The 7,348-nt window shown below is 32.6% G+C and overlaps 1 long non-coding RNA gene across 1 annotated transcript; it reads left to right on the forward strand.

Annotated features, from left to right (window-relative positions):
• On the forward strand, window positions 1-591 carry LOC109862311. The gene is made up of 2 exons (XR_002251115.1): window positions 1-228; window positions 316-591. It is a non-coding gene; the product is annotated as an uncharacterized LOC109862311 (long non-coding RNA).
• The last annotated feature ends 6,757 nt before the right edge of the window (window positions 592-7,348 follow it).

Raw genomic sequence — 7,348 nt, forward strand, 5'->3', positions numbered from 1 at the left:
CTTATGAGCTTAGCCGCTCTCAGTGTCTCAGACTTCTCTCTGATGTTACCAATTAAATCTCTGAAGGCGGACTATCTCTACACGTACAACTGGTGTATAGATTTCTTCTCTGTGTTCTCACTGAGCCATTACAACATTGAATTGAATTTGACAGCTCATTGTTATGTATCTTGGAATGGTAATTGTGGCTTTGTCAATATTGGCAATGAATATCGGAATACATCCTAGGTAAGCAAGAATATAGTGCTCAATGTAAAACAGAATATAACAGTAGAAAAATTATATCATGTATATTAGCATACATGTATTATACAGTAAAATCAGATTTCACTCGCAGTCTTAGTGAAATTATCATTACTGTTTGCTGAACGATTACATTCGATCAGGATTCTTCAATATCTTTTGATGTAATATATGTGCCACGCGCGTCAAGTATTACGACATTGTGTAATTAGTGCAATCCTATTTACTAATTGCGGGCGGACATAACTTATTGTATTTCAATGTCATCGCGATCCGGTGAACATGCTAATTATCAGCAATTCAACATTGAGGACTTGGATTGCAACATCTCCAACAGCTCTAGCCGAAGTGAGTCAACTTTTGATCTGCTCTGATCTTCACTGTCTTAAATCTATGTAGATTTTCTGTTCTTATTTTGGCATCAGTAAAACATTTTTTTAAACATTAACTAGAAAAGTACCTTTTTCTCTTTTTGGCAAGCAATTTAAATAATTGTGACTTTGTTGTTTTCAAAAGTCAAGTAGTTTACATTTTATTTTGTCAATTTATATTTACTTGATTTGAAATTTAACCTTCAATATCAAATCATTAATTTTTTATATAATTTTAAAAATATACACGTATTGAACAATTCTATTTGAATTTAAAATTTAATCATTCAATAAAAAAATTTAGATTTAAAATATATATATGTGTGTGTGGGTGGGTGGGTGTAATATATACTAGACAATATTTAATATTATATGTATGTATATATAAAATTTGTGTATATATATATTTACATATTTATACACATACTTTTATTAATCTACAGTGATAATGGTTCCAAATTTTTAAATAAATGAATTAAAGAAATCACTAGAAATTCAAAAATGGTTTTTGTACTTTTATTATTATAACATGTTCCAAATACTTTAATCAAAGGAGAGTTTTAGTCTTTATCAATGCTTACAAAGTTGTGATGTTAAGCTTAAAATGCGATACAGATTTTAAGACAAAGTCAAAGTCAAGATTGTTAAATGTCAAGCATGGTATTAAATCAAGATCAAAGAAATCAAATTGTAAAACTACTTAATGGCAACGTATAAACCAGCTGTACATAATCAACACTGAAACTGTTTTAGTATACAGCTGAAGTTTATATTAACCTTCTGAGAACCGACATGTTTTGATTGACTTTTTTATTTTAAGAGCTAGAACATTTTCGTCAATGTCATGAGATTGAATGGCAAAAAAGATGACGCCATTGTCGAGTTCCTAAAGGGGCTTCCGGTCCGGAAAAAAATAACATTTCTTATTTTTGGTTTTTTAACTAAATATCATCAGTAGATATTGTTAGACTACGTGTCTAACATCATTGTAGAGTAAAAAATTTACAAATAACGTATGTAAAAACAGTTTTATACTACAATTCTAGGACAAAAGTCGATAAAAATGCATTATACTAGCAAACAATTTACTTGTGGGATGTTGTGGATTTGTCAAACATCGCCGGCGGAATTTAATGCCAACTCCATAGCTTACTGTGCCCTCAGTAGGATATGGTTTGGCGATTGAATTTGTTCAACATGTAGATATGTCAAAACGAAACCAAAATCGTACCAGATCTGCCACTAGCACAGAAGCCAAAGTGAGGCACGAAATCCAGAACAGGTTTGGTCATCGTCTGTTGGCGCCAAAATATCACCAAGTACAGAACATATCTGTTATCACAAATGTCAACAGAACATTAGCAAATACAGAGCAGATCTGTCGTCAGAAACGTCGACAGATTGCTACCAAACGCAGACCAGATCTGTCGCCTAGAATCCAAGTAGAATTACTTACTAAAAAAAAAGAAAGTCACTGGCATATCGCCTTGTTGGAGGGGAATTAATTCGAGATTTCACTCGAATTAATTTCTGAAGGCCTGATTCAGCTCGCCGATCAACCGATGAACTCCATTAAAAGGGACCGATGTAATAGCGAGATTTAAACTCGAAATCTCCATATTTGCAGCCCCTGCACTCAGTCCGCGAGATCACTTGTGTTCCTTACTAACATATAATTTGATTAACATAGAATTATTTTTATTTACTTATTCTCACGCTATCCTACACATTTTATTTATTATTTATGTAAATTTTATTATTTTACTAAAAATATTGTAGTGCACTAATAAATAAAAATATTTTTCTTATTATTATTAAATATAATTCAAAATACAGTTTTATATATATACAACGCAAACAAATTTTTTGTTAATATATGCTGATTACACTGTTTTCAACATATTTTTGAAACTTGGATATTAATAAAATTAATGTTAATTATGTATGTAATTAATATTAATTATGTAAAATTAATGTTAATAATGTATATTAAAAAGTCGTACAGTATTAAATATAAATTCACATTATAGATAAAAGATAGCACTTTAATGTGGTGTAAGTAAAATTGTAAAAAAAATTTAGTTTGGCCGCAAAAAAATGATAAATATAGCAAAAATGACAATTTTTATACATTTAACCTTAATTTTCTCGGAAATTTGACGTGCTTTCGTCACCGGATTCGTTTTTGGTGACCAAAACCTTGTTAGAAAACACTTTGTTTATTCAGGTTTTTGATTGACAATTGCAGTTTTCTTCCACATTAGAAATTCCAGCATTGTTCTCTAGGTATATTTTAAATTAAGTATATTCGATCAATATTTAATAAAAATCGAATAAAAAATCTCCCTACTGATTTATAAGAAAAGGACTTATAAGCAGTATTGATAAACTATACTTTGCTTATAAGCAAAACTTTTGCTTATAAGCAAAACTGCTTTCTAAAGTATAGTTTATCAATAATGCATCTGCAGGAATTTGAAACTGCAATACATTAAATTGCGTTTAGTCAATCTGTCATCAGCGCGGTTGACAAGTCTGCTTACTATTTGTTGTTAATCTGTTGTGCAAACGTCAGAAGCTATTACATATTTGTGTGCCAATTGATGACCAGTTGCAACTATCAAAGACTGCTTAATGTCTGCTAACAATTTGTTATCAACATGGGTAACAAATACGACCGCAGATAATCGCCATTTTGTTGCGCGGATGTCAAACAGATAGTGTTGTAGTCTTGCGTGCGAACAGTCCACACGAATGCACAAACAGATCTGCTTGGCGTTTGCTGACAATCTATTGTCAATGCTTTCAACATATCGACTCTATTGCAGTCACCTTTCTGTCGTAAATAGATGCTGCTATGGTTTTGCGGATTGTTTGGTTACGGTATTTTTAAAAACAGAGCTGCTTGTTATCGACCGTCTATTTGTCGTCAACTTCGTCGGTATGTATTTGTATTTTTTTCTTCAGAGATGTATTTGTTATCGACCACAATAGTCTCATGTATATTGCCGACAGTTTATAGCATCTTTGGTCTTTGTGCGCTAACATTTTTTACAGTACCAAACCATGTTTCTCTTTCGTAGCGTTTTAGAAAACAGTTTGCTTGCCAAGTCTGCGTAATCAGAAATTGTTTGCGGGGATATGTCTTCATATCAGAGTTACATGTCAAGACTATTCGAATTACTTTTTCAAATTACATCTGTATTGTAACGCGATATGTAATAGAAAATTATTGTGAATATTTTTAGGAGGAATCGTCAAAATATTTTATCGATTGTTATATATTTTATTCTATTTTGTTATAAAATCTACGCAACATGCTACTTTTACTTACGTATTAATGAACAGTTCTGATGTTTTTTAAGCAGTAAATTATGTCCACGCGATAAAATACACTTCTTTAAACAATATTTCGTGCACGATACGGTTGTCGAGAAACTTGTGCGCCGGCATACCCATAGTGCACTCGTCGGCTAAGCGCAGCGTCGCTTTCGCTTCTTTCCCTCTATCCACTCTACCCTTACCAATACATGTACAAACATCAATTACAAACATTTTTAAGCTAATTGAGAGCTGCAAACACTACAAATTCTCAAAAATTATCTAAAATGATTCAAAGTCTCTAAAGGGACTTCCGGTCCTCCAAAGGTTAATATTATTTTCACAATTTAACTTTTTTATTTTGGACTTGATTTAACATTACTGACATTTGTAATAACCTTGACTTTGGCTTTGTTTTAATGATCTGCACATTACGCTTCAGCTTAACATCATAATATAATAAACATTGATAAAGACTGCATTTCCTGATTTGCAATCTGTTTATAATATACACATATATATATAATACAATTAAAAAAATTTAAAAATTTAAAATTTAAAAAAAATTTTTAAAAGGGAGAAGGTAGTAACGAGCTACACCTGATGTTCGGGTAAACTTTTTCTTTAATCCGAGAATTTAAAAAAAAATACAAACGTTTCGGCTCACTAGGAAATTTTCTTCAGTGTTTCTGCATAAAAAAAAATTACAAAAAATGCATGATCTATACGCGACAATAAAGAAAAATATGGATACAAAAAAAGATACGCTACAAACATACTTAGTTTAAGGAAAAATGAGAGAGAGAAAAGTAGTAACTAAGTAATCGTCCGTAAACCGTAATTTTTAAAGTAATCAATGACGGTGTGAAATATCTGACTGCGAACAAAATTAATCGGAATATTGAACAGTTCGGAGTTTACATCAACGTCAAAAATTATTTTGTTGTATCTTTTATTAATAAATTATCGTACACAATTTTAAGATCGTTAAAAACGGAAGATGGGAATATGTTAGTCTATAGAAGTCTCAATAAATTGAATCGATTTATTAAAAATATCAAAGATCCGGTAGAAATTGAACAAAGAAAACGTAGTTTATAAGTTGCAATATAATGATTGCGATGCTTTGTACGTAGACTAGGCCATGAGAGAACTCAAAACTAGGGTTTCCGAACACAAAAATAAAATCTTCGCGCGGAGAATGTTTCTGTCGTTATATAGCATAGAATTGATACGGACCACAATTTCAATTGGCAAAATACCAGAGTTTTGGATACAGAATCTTCATTTTTCAAGAGGTCCGTCTCCGAGATGATACACATCAAATTACAAAGTAATTCAATTAACGTCATTTGTCAAACATGGACAAGCTAAAACCATATTTTTCGATTTTGGAAAATTACAAGACGCCATAGTCATTCTCCTTTCGTTTTCTAGCGTTGTAGTAGAGGGGGCACACCGTTACCATGAATTTGAAGGGGGACTGCTCAGTCTGTCGGTTGTACTCGAAGCGGGAGGATGTTTTGCGTTATCTTGCGCAATACTGACAGTTACTTATACTTGCCACTTTCCTCTCTCTCATTTTTCCTCAAACTGAGTAGTTTTGTATCGTATCTTTTCTGTATCCATATTCTTCTTTATCGTCCCAGATAACTCATGCAGTTTTTGTAATTTTTGTTTTATGTAGAAACATTGAAGAAGGTCCCATAATGGATCAAAACGTTTATATCTTTTTTTAAATCCTTGGATTAAAGAAGAATTTTACCTAAACATCAGGTGCAGCTCGTTCTTGCATTCTTCCTATCTTTTTATTTAAGCATACAACAAACACGAAACATATAACAAATAAAAAAACTTAACTTAATTGTTTGGACATCTATTAGTTTATTTTATTTATTTATATATTCTTATGTCGAAATTTATTATATATATATATATATATATATATATATGTATATATTTATGATATAAATTTCGACATAAGAATAACAAATTTTTCAACATTATGTACACATATACTCTATGTCACCTTTAGCATTCTTTATTTTTTCTTTTTTTATATATATTATAATATATTTATATTTATGTTATATTAATATATATTATATTATATTTATAAATATATTAAATATATTATATTAATATATATATATTTGTATATATATTATTATATATTATATGTATCAAGAGGCACGGTAGTGCCTCACGCCAAGTATACGCGCAAAGCGAAGTACCCTGTGCCTTATTTACGCGAGTAAGGCCGGATGAAAATTTCGAGATTTTCAGATCCCAACAACGGTTAAACCGATCAAGTTCGGCCTAGACTCGATCGAAAGTTGAGATCGAGGCACAAAAAAAGTATTTCGCGGTTTTTTTCCTCCGTGTTTTTTCTACGGAGAAATCTCGATGCAAAATCCGAATTCCCGAAAAAACTATATTCACTTTTTCGTCCACGTCGTCTTGAGACAGGGATTTGTCAGCCACCAGAGTGCGTACGTGCTCTTCCTCTTGTCGCCGTCAGGTGACAACACTTTTGTGCACAAGTCAAGGTCTATTATAATGCGTTCAATTTGAGAAGAGAATTTTACGCATAGGGAAAGAAAAGCGGGCAAAGTAACATAGGAATAGCGTTGTGTTCGGGTTGTTGTTTGTAGAACACTTGACAGCCAAGGCTGTAGAGTAAAAAGATTTTTTAAGGGAAGTGCACGAAATTTTTGCTCATTCGGTTTCTCTTCCCAAATTGAACGCAATATAGATGTGTATCAAGGAGTGCGGTCAAAGCTTCACTGCAAATGTTTTGAAGCATCGTTCTATCTTTATTTCTCGTTAAATGTAGAATAAAGATAGAATGATACTTGGAAACATTTGCAGTGAGACGTTTGACCGCACCCAAAAGGCATGGGCTGCGTTCGGAAAGCGCGCTATCAGCGCTGTTGCACCATTCTATCTTTATTGCTCATTAGATGTAAAACAAAGATAGAATGACGCAATAGCGCTGATAGCGTGCTCCCCGAACGCAGCCATGGTAGTGCTTCGCGCCAAGTATATGCGCAAAGTATGTGCGCGTTGTGCGAAGTACCACGTGCCTCATTTATCAAGGCTGCGTTCCGAGTTACGCATATGCGCGCTTTCTATATCTATATTATACGTTACGTGTACTATAGATAAATGCGTAACTCGAAACGCAGCCCAAGAGGCACGATAGTGTCTCGCGCCAAGTATATGCGCAAACAAAGTATGCGCGAGGTACCCTGTGCTTCTTATACGCGAGTGTGGCTGATTGACACTTCCGAAATTTTTAGATTTCAACAATGGCTAAACCGATCGAGTTCGGCCTAGACTCAATCGAAAGTTGAGATCGAGTATAATAATACACACAATATAATACAATAATATATATATATATATATATA

This window comes from Pseudomyrmex gracilis, unplaced genomic scaffold (genome assembly GCF_002006095.1).
Source record: "Pseudomyrmex gracilis isolate BER0280 unplaced genomic scaffold, ASM200609v1 scaffold_1627, whole genome shotgun sequence".
Taxonomy (NCBI): Eukaryota; Metazoa; Arthropoda; class Insecta; order Hymenoptera; family Formicidae; genus Pseudomyrmex; species Pseudomyrmex gracilis.